This window comes from Phasianus colchicus, chromosome 5 (assembly GCF_987193195.1).
Source record: "Phasianus colchicus chromosome 5, bPhaCol1.hap1.1, whole genome shotgun sequence".
Classification (NCBI taxonomy): Eukaryota; Metazoa; Chordata; class Aves; order Galliformes; family Phasianidae; genus Phasianus; species Phasianus colchicus.
The window spans coordinates 27,162,005-27,174,462 of NC_143440.1; the positions used below are offsets into that span (position 1 = coordinate 27,162,005).

Below are 12,458 nucleotides of genomic sequence, written 5' to 3' on the forward strand. Positions count from 1 at the left end.
ACACAGAAATGGTGTAAATTTAGAAGTCGTTCTGTCATCTGGATGATCTTAAAATATGCAGGTGGCTACGAGTGTGATTTTTTATTTTATTTTTTTTTATTTTTGTTATTCAGTTTTCTGGCTGACAGTTAGACTTTGGTTAGTCTGATACAGCATGTTTCATCTGCAAGGGAAAATTCCATGCTAATTATTCAAGATACGTAACAAAGAGTTACAAAGCCAAGAATATGAGTAGTGAGAGATTTAGGAACAGAGTTGACATAACTTAATCTACTGTAATAGGTGAATTTCATCACACTTGTGTCCAAATTATTACTTGTTCTTTCTTTCTATGTAATGCTGCGACTTAACATTCCTCATGCATAACTCTCAAGGCTTTTTATTTTAGTGAGCAGCTGCTATAAATACTTAGCTTTTTATGGAAAGGGGAAAAACAAGACATACTTTCATCTCTTGTGTGTTCTGTTTAAAACGTTGCCCCTATTTTTTTTCCTCCATGACGCTTCATTATATTTCACAACTGACTGCTTATGAAAGCACTGGTTGAGCTTTCTTCCTTCCATTTGCCAGAAGGCTGCTGTTTTGCCTTGGAGCCCCTCAGCTTCTTGTGAGTTCTGGGCAGGCTGCTACCATCTCAGCCACGCTCATTCTAAAAAAACACCATCAGTTGTGGTCTCAGCTTCCCCGGAGATGGGATTAACCAAAACATTTGGAGAATGCAGGGGGGTGGGTGCTCACCTCCTCGAGGGTGCCCTCTGGGCAGGGGCAATCCATATGTGTGAGCTTCCTGTGTGCCTGAAAGCTGCTGCTTGTCTCGGATGTGGTGGCTTTGGGAAAAGAAGAAACTTCTATTCCCTTGGAGTGGTTATTGGGAATGAGGTTGTGAAGACAGGATTATATGTGTCATTTAATTACTAAAACTGTGGCCTTATAGGGTTTGAGGGCTCCCCTTCAATTTTTCATTATCTGAGTTCAAAATGTGTTTTTGTGCCTGTAATGATCATAGTAGTAAAAATAGACTAAAAGATGTATCAAAGATAAACTATTCATGGCATAAATCAGTTTATTCCCTTCTTTCTTCATTTTAACTTTTTGCTGCATGCAGGGAAGAGATGTGATGTGGTTATTCAGCATTGTTACCTAATCCCTAGACAAAATAATTCTTAATGTCATGCTTGCACCTTTATAGTCTGCCCAGTATTTCTTCATTGCTGCATGTGAATCCTAGGCACTAATATGGCCAAGACTGGTGTATCACTGTGCATATATGGCTTATAGGTAGCAACTCTATTAAAAGCCAGAAAAATATTCTCAGATCCACGATAAACCTGCATTGACTGCTCTGTTCTTGAATGTACTGTTAAGCATGGCGTTTTGTAATATCTTATGGGCAGACTGAAATGGAAACAGAAGTTTCAGGTAAGTTTCCTTTACCTTCTAGCCAACCTAAGAATGGGATTTCAAACTGAATAAGAAACTAGAGGTCATGAAAAGGCATCCTGAGCTGCGGTCCCTATTCTGTCTTAGACCTTTTCAGGCAAACCATTTCTTAGCCCCTCTCTGATTTTGTCCTCTTCTATAAAAAGGGAATAATTGCAGTTCCTTCCCTTACTGCGGCGTTGCCAGAGTAAGTGTGTTAAAGAGTATATGATGCTATTATTCTGTGATTATGGGGCCACGCACCTGCAAAAATAGAAAATACTGTAATCCAATTTCTGTACTACAGTGCAAAAAATGAAGCCACGAATAATAAGAGGGAGTATACTTGGTTCTGTTGTCATTAAAAAAAAATAATAATAATAATTAAAAAAAAAAAAAGCTACAATCCCACCAATCCAATTAGGTTCACAGAAATGGCAGTATCCTTCCCCTGCAGAGCTTGTGAACTGCACAAAGGCACTGCAGAGCACTGCATCTGCGCTTGGGCTTGGTTAGAGATCTCTGGTATGATGCTGCCATAAATGCTGTTTGAGTTTTCCACAGATAAGGGTGGGTGAACCTTTATGTACTTTAGAAAATACTGTAATTTTATATCAAAATAGCTTTAATATAGACATGGAGACGGGGAAAGTTCTAGAGGATGTATTAATTGGTAGTATTCTATACTTTTTTTCCTAGATTTTAATGCATGTGTTCAAAATGAAGACACTTTATTTGACATCTTGTGTATGCAGTCTTTAGTTGCACTGTGTGAAGGATTAAACAGAGGATGGAATGAAAATCAGGGAATTCCAGAAGAATAATCTCTTCAAATCATAGAATGGTTTGGGTTGGAAGGCACCCAAAGGAGCATGTAGTTCCAACCCCCTGCTATAGGGAAGGACGGAAGGACACCTCCCTCTAGACCAGGTTGCACAAAGCCCCATCCAGCCTGGCCTTGAATGCCTCTGGGGAGGGGTCTTACTGGCTACATTTGTACTCTTTAGCCCAAAGCTAGTCACACTGAGATACAACTCTGTGTTTACCTACTAAACATACAGAATGTTGCGCATTAGGTATGGGATGAGGTTGCATGATTGGTGTTAATCTATTGCTTTAGTGGTTGCAAAGTGTTATGTAAACATTAAGTAGTCCAATAACAGCAAGTTTGTTTGTGTGTAAGTTCCTCTTAATAGTTTCCACAAACTAAAGTTTTATTCAGTGTAAAATCTGGTAGAATGTTTTTCTGCCTCAGTTGGTCCATGGATCCCAAATGCTTTTCCAACAGGGAAAACAAACAGTTTGTTTCTGTGTAACAAACGCCAGCCTGCTGGCAGAAGGCTGGACATTCTTTCTTGTTGTTTGGAGACCTGTTCAAAATAGTAAAGTCATCAGAAGCTATGGGATGGAAGTTGCACTAGTGATCTGTTTGAGATGAGTATTATCCTGCTGGTGAAAAAAAGCCAAATGCATTGTGATCATAAAGGAGCATTGATCTCACAGTTTCTTTTTTCTTCGTTGTAGGAGGATCAGGTTGATTGAATCCATATGCTTTAAGAATCAGTTAGTTAGCCTTTTGTTGCTGTTCTAAAATTTAATATTATTAATTTTAAATACTTAGCAATACTTATTTTGGAATGGACAACTGCTTATAACTCTTACCTGCTTTTGCACTAAGATGGTGTGTGTAATTTATGGCCTGTTTTTTCCACAAGTATAAAGGACTCAACTGTTGGTTTTATTGGCAGTCATATCCTCAGCAAATATAGTTTGTAAAGCATAATATTGAGTGAGTTAGAATGTATTTGTAGAGTGTACTATATACATGGAGAAGGAAATGTAAATGCACATTATACTTTTAATCTGCTTAACTCTCACAAAATTCCATGTGCAGGTGGGTAAACTTAAAAGCTTTTGTTTTTTATTTCATATTTAACTTAATCATTGTGACTTTAATTTTGTCTTTTACTAATAATTGAGTTCTTTGCTCAATTTAAAATAGCTTGGCTATGATTCTTGGTAAAGGACACTTTTTCTTGTGCTGTTATTGAACAGTTTTTTTTCTATGTTGGTTATAAAGTACAGGGCAGGTCATTTTGTTTCAACTAAGGTTGTAGAGCTGCTACTTTCAGGAAGTTTCTGACTTTGCTCTGAATAAGTTTGAGGCTGGTGTCACTTGTGTCCGGTTGTCAAAGTGCTTCACAGCACAGGTTTGGTCAGAAGTACACGATAGGAATGGATGAAGCTTACTTTGGATTTAATCCAGTATTGGTGCCAACCATCTGTTCTTCTTTCCTCCACTGAAATCCCTTACTGTAAATGGAGGAGAGTCTGGGCAGGTGACTGGCAGGAAGCTCTGAATCCAGGGGCCTGAAGGATGCTCTGATTCTTCAGTTAAGGAAGACAAAATCAGAGTGTTTTCCAGGCCCCTCATTCTTTAAAGTTCTGTGTTATATTTACTCATGGCTTTCATTGTTCCTACCTCTACTACTAACTAATGTTCATTTGCTTAGCTGCATAGTTGATCAAGAACTTAGTGTAACAGATCAGCGCAATAAGAAGATTCTCTTATACTCAGCAGTGACAAGACTTCTTAAAACACATTATTTTAGAAATCTGAAGTCCTATCTCTGCTACTAGTAGTTTTGTAAAAGATTAGCTCAGTCTGTTCTGGCATCTGTTTGGCTGCAAAAGTGGGTGCAGACAAACTGTGAGCAGCACTACTCCAGCTTAGGTAAGTTTATTTCTGGGCAGAGTAAGGCAGAGAGAGGCATATAACAAAAGAACAACTGTGTGTTAATATTTGTGTGACCTTTTTGTCTTCATATTTTTGGCTTCCTCTCTCTTTGGTTATCGCTGTGCTGTTGCATCATGTCACAAATTACGCTTAAGTTTTTCATGGAAGAATCATTGTCTGGTATATTAGCAGGTACTGTTAAAGATAATATCACTTTTATGACCTCAAAATACTTAATGAATATCAAGGTATTGGGTATTATTCTCATTAAAAGTCCTGAAGGAATTGGTGAAGCACCCAAACTCTGTATACTGGGCCACGTAGATGTCTGTCTGGCTTTGTGTTGGAGTGCTGGAGAGATCAAGATGGAAATAACTGAACCTGTACCAGTCTATCTTGTTCAGGCCTAATGCAGTCACATGCGTTTTCTACTCAGGGCACAAGTGCAGAGAGGTTTGGTCTGTCTCTGAGGTGTATCCATCCAGTTCTGCAGCTGGTATGTTTGTGGCGAGAGGCATGTAGAGTGAAGGATGCACTGTGGCTATGTCAGCTGTGTGAGAGCAAGCGGTTTTTGGCTCTTGCCATTCTGACTTTGGAGCCTTCTGTAATTCCTGTACGTTGGAGTGAGTATTGCTCTCTCTGTTGCTAGCAACTGCCTTCCCTGACAGTTCCAAACAAAAAAAGCTTAAAATAGCTATCTAGGAGCTTACAATTAGAAGAACATTTAACCCGTTTCCAGTGGGAAAGCATAGGACATTCGTGTAACTTTACAAAGACTGGAAGCAGTGGTTCATATTCCTTAATTGCTCTCTCTGCTTTCCAAGGCTGCTTGAAGTATTTTAGATCATTGTATTTGTCATGATGATGGATTATAATTAATATTCCAAACTTCATGTTTGGAATAATGTTTATAAACATTAACTAATTTTAGAATGTGCTCTATATATATTTTGTTAAAGTGTAATTCTGCACTGTGTTTTAAAGCCATTTGTAAAGAAGGGCTTTCCTGCATTTTTGTTTACAGAAGTCTGGTTTATATAGCTGTCTCTTTCTGATAGTTCTCTCCGAGAACTGCATGTCATTACAATGCAAGATGATAGCTAAGAGTCTGCTGCAAATCATAGCAGTTAGTTTTCTCAAGGTGAGCATTGGGCAAAATTTCAGTTATTTTGGAAATACCAGTCAAACTTCTGCTTGGATAAATTAAACTGAGAAACTAATTTGTATTCAGTGTAATTCCTTTTCAAGAGCTGCTAGAAACAACGTTGTCAATTCCTTTAAAAATAGATCAGATTTTTTTTTCCCCTTCATAGTTTAAGTTTTACGTCTATTAAGTTTTAGAACTCTGCTCTGTTTCTTTAGTAGCCGTCTTTCCTCATCCGTGTGATTTTGTTCTGGTGGAGCTGTTTGCGTATGCCAGTAAGGACAAAATAATAACCAGCTTTTAGTAGATATTTTCTTTGTAATGATTTTTGTATCTTTTTCATCTTCTTAAGCAAAACTAAGTGGAAAATCACAGAGATTGAAAAACAATCCTCCAAGACTTGTGCTGAGCTTATAGCTTGCACTGAGGAGGGCAACCCAAACCATGGGTTATTTTTGTCAGGTTCCTTAAAGATGCGGAACTCCCTCCTAATATAACTGTTATCTGAAAATTTCGTTTTGAGACACATCCATGGTGCTTTGAAACCTCATAATTAAAATCAATTACATTCTTCTCTGTAGCATACTGTAGTCGAACACATCAATATGCTTAGATGGAGAGTGGAAAATTATGTCCTTATGTATAAGTGGTAGGCCAAAGTATAATCAGAATGTGAATTTTAGAACCATTCAAACATAAAGGAAAGGCTGCTCAATTAAATAACGTTCCTGAGAACTTGTTTTCACTGCCTCTCCAAATCTCTGCCATGTTTTAGTGCAGTAGACTAGAATATTTTACTTCAGTAGGATTTGTATTTCCTTGGTTTGGTATAGTTAGTACCTTCTTCTTAAATGTACTTTTCCAAATAATGTGGCAATTATACATTTTGCATTGTTTTGCTCGCTGTAGGTAATTAGCTTATGATGCTGTGTGTCTGGGATGGTGTAAGTAGCATCAGCAGTTCGTCACATAAGGTGGTGTAACACCGGCTACCTGATCTTCCTTCAGCACAGCCATTCTCTGCTCTGCTTCACGTCACAAAGCTAATGGATTTCACTTCTGAATTCCTGCTGACTGATTTCATGCATATTTATCAGTTCCCAGCCTCTGATAATGGGAAAGTGGAAATACTAGCAAAGTCATCTTAACTGTGCTGTGCCAGAGGAAGTCAGTCACAGCTTCCACCTTTGCAATAGAAATGGACCAATTACATGAAAACTTGCATTGTCCATAGAAGGCTTCAGCATGCCTATTCATTTGGGCGTGTTTGTGCTAGTCCCAGGCAGACACCTTTAAGCAACGGTGAAAGTTGTCAAGCTCCTTGGATTATTTTTTTCCTTTTTGTTATTGTCTGTCTGTGAAGCCATTTTCCTTTGATACAGGGCAAGCTGTGAAGCGTTCATTTTTTTGCTATACTGTGCTGTTTGAACAAGTAAGCCTTCCCATTTCCCAGGGTATTATTGATTTTTAGGACTTCCATCTATTACAGTTCTCTAGATTAGTCTCTTATCAGGAAGGATGGAGTAATTGATACTTGGCTTATTGATGTCATCTTTTAAACTGGAGACTGTTCAATTGGTTGGGTTTTGCTTGTTCACTTTGAGCTTCAGTTGCTGCTCTTCTGTGGTGCTAGATTCCTGGAAAACATGCCTTTCACTATAGAGACTGGCTTTCTAGTCATCTGTGGAAAATGCCCTACTGTATAAAGCACATTGAAGGGGACATTAAACCATCTTTCTCCATTTACCTTTTTGGCTTTCTTGAACTAGCTTTCTTATTACTCCATTGCTTTCAGCCTTCTCCTCCCTGTATCTATCAGGTAGATTGTTATGCTTTGCTGTACTGAGTTTACAAGCAAGGTCTATTTTCTACTTTCCCTTGCTCCCTCCTAGGGCAATCTGTAGGAAAGCTGTGCTGTTACCCTTCCAGCTGAAGGTGTCTGAAGGTGGTGAGTGGGAGGCTGCAAACAATCTGTAGGAATTCTGATGCTGCTGTCTGAAAGAAAATGTGACAAAGTACATGTGTGGGAGAGGCTTCTGAGAGAGAGATCGAAACTGTTTTCATATGCATAGGACATGGACAAGCTGTGCAAAAGCTTTGCAAATCCTCTACCAAACACAAAAACTGTCCCATATTTTCATCACTTTCTTGGTTCTTACCCAAGACTGTTGCAATTTGTGGCAGTTTGATAGAGGCCAATTTGTGTTCGCTGGAAAAACTTCTTTTTTGTGATATGCCATAAATCTCCAGTCATTTAAAAACATTAAAAATGAACCAATCAAACAAACCAAAAAAACAAACAAACAAAACCTACTCACTGAATTATCTCTGGCCTGATATTGCACTGGAGGAATTCAACTTTCTTTGCCTTTACTGGGTGAATGTAAGTAGCTCATCCTATTCTTACCTTTCTTACCCTTCTTGGTACGGAGGGGAACTGATAACTAGTATTCTATATTTTGTTCGTGATCGTTTTTTGTCCTGATTTGTTGCATGATCTTAGAAGTAAGTTCCTTCCCCTTTGTTCCTCAATGGTAAAATGTGTGTTATGATTTGTACCTGTTTAATAAATACTGGATTTGATTATATGATGAGCAAGTTCAAGGGGGGCTGCTCTCTCAGGACACTGGCTAGCTTGCTACATTCGACTTAAATGCAACAGTTATTCTTGGAATCTGTTAATTAACATTAAGTAATTGAGCTTTCTAAGGGGAGATCAGTAAGTGATTTGAGTTGCTGGCAGCAGGAGGGTTTTGTTTAGGGGAAATGATCTCATTGCTCTAATTCAACAGATTCCCTGCAAGGATCTGACAGCATTGTTTGAGTAAGGCTGAAAATGTACATTAGCTAACACTTGTGAACATTTTTTGTTTATCACATTAAAAAAAATATGTAATTGAAATACTTAAAAGCTAGAATTGTAGTGGTGAAACAGAACATGCTTACTACAATGCATTATAATTTTCTGCTTCCCTAACTTTTTCAAGGTTTGAGGTGATATCAGTCTTTCCAAAGTCATTTCTACCATTCTCTGTCAGAAAATATTGCCTGCAAACAATGCCAAAAGACATTAGGAATCTGCACGATATGAGCTTGCTTATCATGCTAAATGTAGGGGGTGTGGCAGATAACTGAGCAAAGCACAGGACTGCACAGCCCTCAACAGATGGATTGAAGAGTAGTGTTTAATGTTACTTCAGTGTGTGAGGTCACAAACTTGGTATGTGAAATCGTGAAGCACGTTTGTACTTAATGGAAGACAGCTTGTAAAGAAAGAGAGGAAGTAATGGTGGGAGTTCATTGCATAAACAGGCAAAAAGTGATAAATGGAAATGTAAAGGAAGGCTTGTTATAAGAAGTGATGACAATGGGACATTTTCAGCATGTCCATCAAATCAAATAACCTCTTAATGTTAATTTAAGAAAAATACGTGAAATTAAAAAGTTTTTCTAAAGAGCTCTGCGGGCTAAGGATAAATAGTGATTGCATGGTTGCAGTGGGTAGGATGTCTAAACAATCCTTCAGAAGCCACTTTCTGTTAAGTGAAATCTATTAATGGAACCTCAGGGCCGTTGCTTGCCTAGTGTGGCTCTGAATGCCTGGCTCCTGCACACCTCAGATCTGCATGTCTTGAAATTATTTAATTGAGAGCAGCATCTTGCATGTTGGCAGGAACCTCTTCAATCCTGTTATATATTTAAATCTTCCAGGTTACTTTCCTAAACTGGAGACAGATTTTTATATGCTTTATGTTTTCTTTAATAGGGCTCTAGTGCAGAGAAATTTTAGCTAAAATTGCTAACTCTAACATCTCTCAGTAATGTGCCACAGGTAACTTATTGTATGTTCTTTTATTCCATGAAATACTTCATCAGCATCCATTGAATATGTTTATCTAATTCTTGTTAATCTAGAAAAAAAAAAAGCTTACCAACACACACACACACACACACACACACACCAACCAACCAACCAACCTTAGAAATCTAAAAATATCTACAGTACTAAAGGAGGTGACATCCTCCAGTTGGCATTTTTCTGAAAAGAAGTTGGAAGTTGTTCTTACGTGCTAGGAGTTCCTGGAAGTGAAAGTGACTGACGACAGTGTGTTCTAAATTTTAGAGTTATTAAAACTAAGAGTACTGATGTTAGGTTTTGCTTTTTTCTCTGTGCAGTGTAAAAGCAATGCAGAGTATCATAACACCTCAGTATATCTGGAGAAAAGACACATTATCTTCTGGGAATTATGGTATCAGAACTGGCACTGTGCTTTGTTTGAAGGTAAGAACTCATCAGAGATTCACTGCTCCAAAGCACACTTAAGCCTGGAAGTGTGTTGTCACTTTGCTACTTCAGTATGACTCGTGCTGAAATTAGAGTAAAATGAAACCTCAGAGCAGGTAATTGGTTGGGATGATGATAATGTGAGCTCATCCCTTGAACTCAGGGAGGGAAGCCTGCTTAGTCATAGAGCTAGCTGTGCTCAGCCAATGAAGCTGCCAAGTGTGAGCTTTCCTGCAGGATAGTCATGCTGCAGCTTGAACATCTCTTCAGCTTAAACTATGGACTATTATTATTAAGATGACCTACAAGAAATCATAAAAGTTAATGTTGTAATATTTTATCACCAAACACTAAATGCACTAAGTCCCTCCCTCTTGGAGACCTGTCAGTTACAATTTCTTCATTTTTGCACACAGTTGGGAGAGTTGGAATTTTCACTGTCTTTTGGCTAAAGTGCCTGCAACACTTCTCCTCTCTAGGAGTGTAATTTTCATTATCTTGGTTTTTGTATTGCTGTAACTACAGTTCTTCAGTCATTACAATCTTCTAGTGTGACAAGGTAACTTTTGTAAGAGGCACACCGTATTTTTAGAAACCTCTTGTGCAACACAGAGATGCAAATTCCCTCCTCTACTTTAAGTTATTTCTGTACTTTTTTTTTTTTTTTTTTTTTTGAGAACTGTGTATCCTGATACTTTTTCTACATCTCTTTCCTAAGTAAGAGTAATTCTAAACCAGCCTGAGCTAAGCTCTATAATACCCATGGTTTCCGATATAGTAGTGGAGTATCCACAGCAAATGGAGCCCCATAAATGCAACATCTTCTAATAATGGAGAACTCTGTTACTAAAGGTCTTCTGGATAGTTTTGAAGGTGATGGTTGCAAACTTCAGCCATCTCTATTAAGATGAGCATCAGAGGTGTGGTGTATAGTTCGGTTGGCTGGTTGCTTTGTTTTGTTTCTTTTTTAAGAGTTAAAAATAAGTGTTGAAGTTGTATGCCAGCTTTTGGGTAGTTATCTTTGTATTCTTCTTCAAAGAGTAGAAAATGTGTTTCAGCAGATCTTCTAAATGTTGTATTACAGATTTAAATTTGAGCTACTGGTATTGTTCTGGTATACACAAAAAAAAAGATGTTTCTATCATAATTATGTGATTGATCAAAAGCACACAAACATCAGTGGATGGAAAACTGGTACAAGATTGGTTTGAAGGGAAAATACTTTGTAATAATCTCAGAAAGTAAGATAATATCAACTAGTGTTACAGATATTAATCAGGTACTGGGATTAAATTGTTAGCTCTGATAAATTTCTAGCAGTGCTCCAAAAAGCAGAGAGAATAACATTAACACTCCTGGGAGGCATATACCAATATTTTCACCTCTACATTTTTGCTATCATGCAACCAGTTTCCTATTGTGGAATATTTTTTTCTTCTCATACTGACATTCTGAAGTGGGATTTAGTTACAATTTAAAGTTGTTTTTTTTTTTCCCTTCTCACACGTCCATAATTTCTCCTAGAGTTATTTTAGTCTTGTTGAAAGAGGACTGGAAAATGAGCTGAGAAGTTGCGCTCAGAAAAGGAAGGAACGCCCTGGCTGTGTGATATGCGGTGGCAGAGGTCCATGGTTTGTAGCCAGGGCGAATGGGGAGGGAGTGGAGGGAACAGCTATGTAACTGACTGAGGAAGTGAGTCACTTCTCTGTGAAACACAGGCCTATGGTTCCACTAGAACTGGAGCCAAGCCTGGCCTCCAAGGTGGAAGTTGCATAAGTTAATTTAAACCCTTTGTCTTTTCCTCCTCGTCACACTACCAACTCTGCCACAGTACTAAAACCTGCACTGTAGCCATATCTGGTTAGAGGAAACTCAAGTCACCAAACTTTAATGTGCTGTATACTTCTGGTTTATTATTTTTCGTTTTATAGAGAAAGGCTATAGGATTTATTTCAGGTTTTGGTGGAATGTGTGTATTAATCTTACCAGCTTTGTGCGCATTTGTGAAATTCAAGAGCAGTTTTTATGAGAAGTGGCTTTGTTCTTTCTTGAAAATTCCTTCGAGTACATACAGTACAAATAGGAAAACTGCCTTATCATATAAAGAAAGAAGAAATTTCTCCTAAAGTCGATCCCCAAATTGCATATTTCGTTCTAAAATACTGTCACACTGCAATGAAGCATACTATTTCAGTAATAAGTATTAGTGAATTTGCAAACCTGTTTTCATCAGTCAAGAAAAATGTTTCTCTTTGATGCTTTCAGGTCTCTGAGATTTAAGGCCATTTAGCTGATACCTACGAATGGTGCTTTACTGAAGGTTTTCCCCATAATTCTTGATGACCATCTCAGCTCAAGTGGGAAAGTCCCAAATGTTTTGCAGAATCCCTGAAGAAGTACAGAGCTATAATTGTTGCTCATGCCTGATGCCTGAGAATTAAGTCCATTCATCAAAGGAAACTTGATTTTATGGCAAAAAGAATGCAATAAATATCTTAATATCTGAAATCCATCTTAAAATATCTTACAGTCTACCAGAATTATATTGGCACAATCTGACTTGAAGCGTAAATCAAAATGAGATAGTAATAGAGACTTGCCTATCATTATTTGTTTGTTATTGGTTTAACAATTTCACTAAATGTAAAACTAATTATCTTAAAAGGCTATAGGTGTCCTAATAGAAATACTTGTATATGTACTATATACATATTTTAGGCATAAATCCTTAGGCTTTTAAGGCCTAAATTTGTGGCTACCTTTTTTTTTTTTTTTTTCCTCAGGAAAAAGACGACTGGAATTGTCCTAGGCTCCATGATCCAGAAAGACTTTTCTCTGTTAAGTTTTAGCTTTACATCAAAATGTTTGCTGGT

At 37.8% G+C, this 12,458-nt stretch overlaps 1 protein-coding gene across 6 annotated transcripts in view; it reads left to right on the forward strand.

Annotated features, from left to right (window-relative positions):
* The window catches only part of MIDEAS (mitotic deacetylase associated SANT domain protein), a 61,543-nt gene that overhangs the window by 28,502 nt on the left and 20,583 nt on the right, over nucleotides 1-12,458 (forward strand). For 4 of the 6 annotated variants that reach the window (XM_031593576.2, XM_090141041.1, XM_031593577.2 and 1 more), the window contains one exon: nucleotides 9,477-9,582. The exons of the other annotated variants lie outside the window; for them this stretch is intronic. The gene's annotated coding sequence lies outside the window, so the exon portion shown is untranslated. The remainder of the gene's footprint in view (nucleotides 1-9,476; nucleotides 9,583-12,458) is intronic. 6 annotated transcript variants of the gene reach the window in all.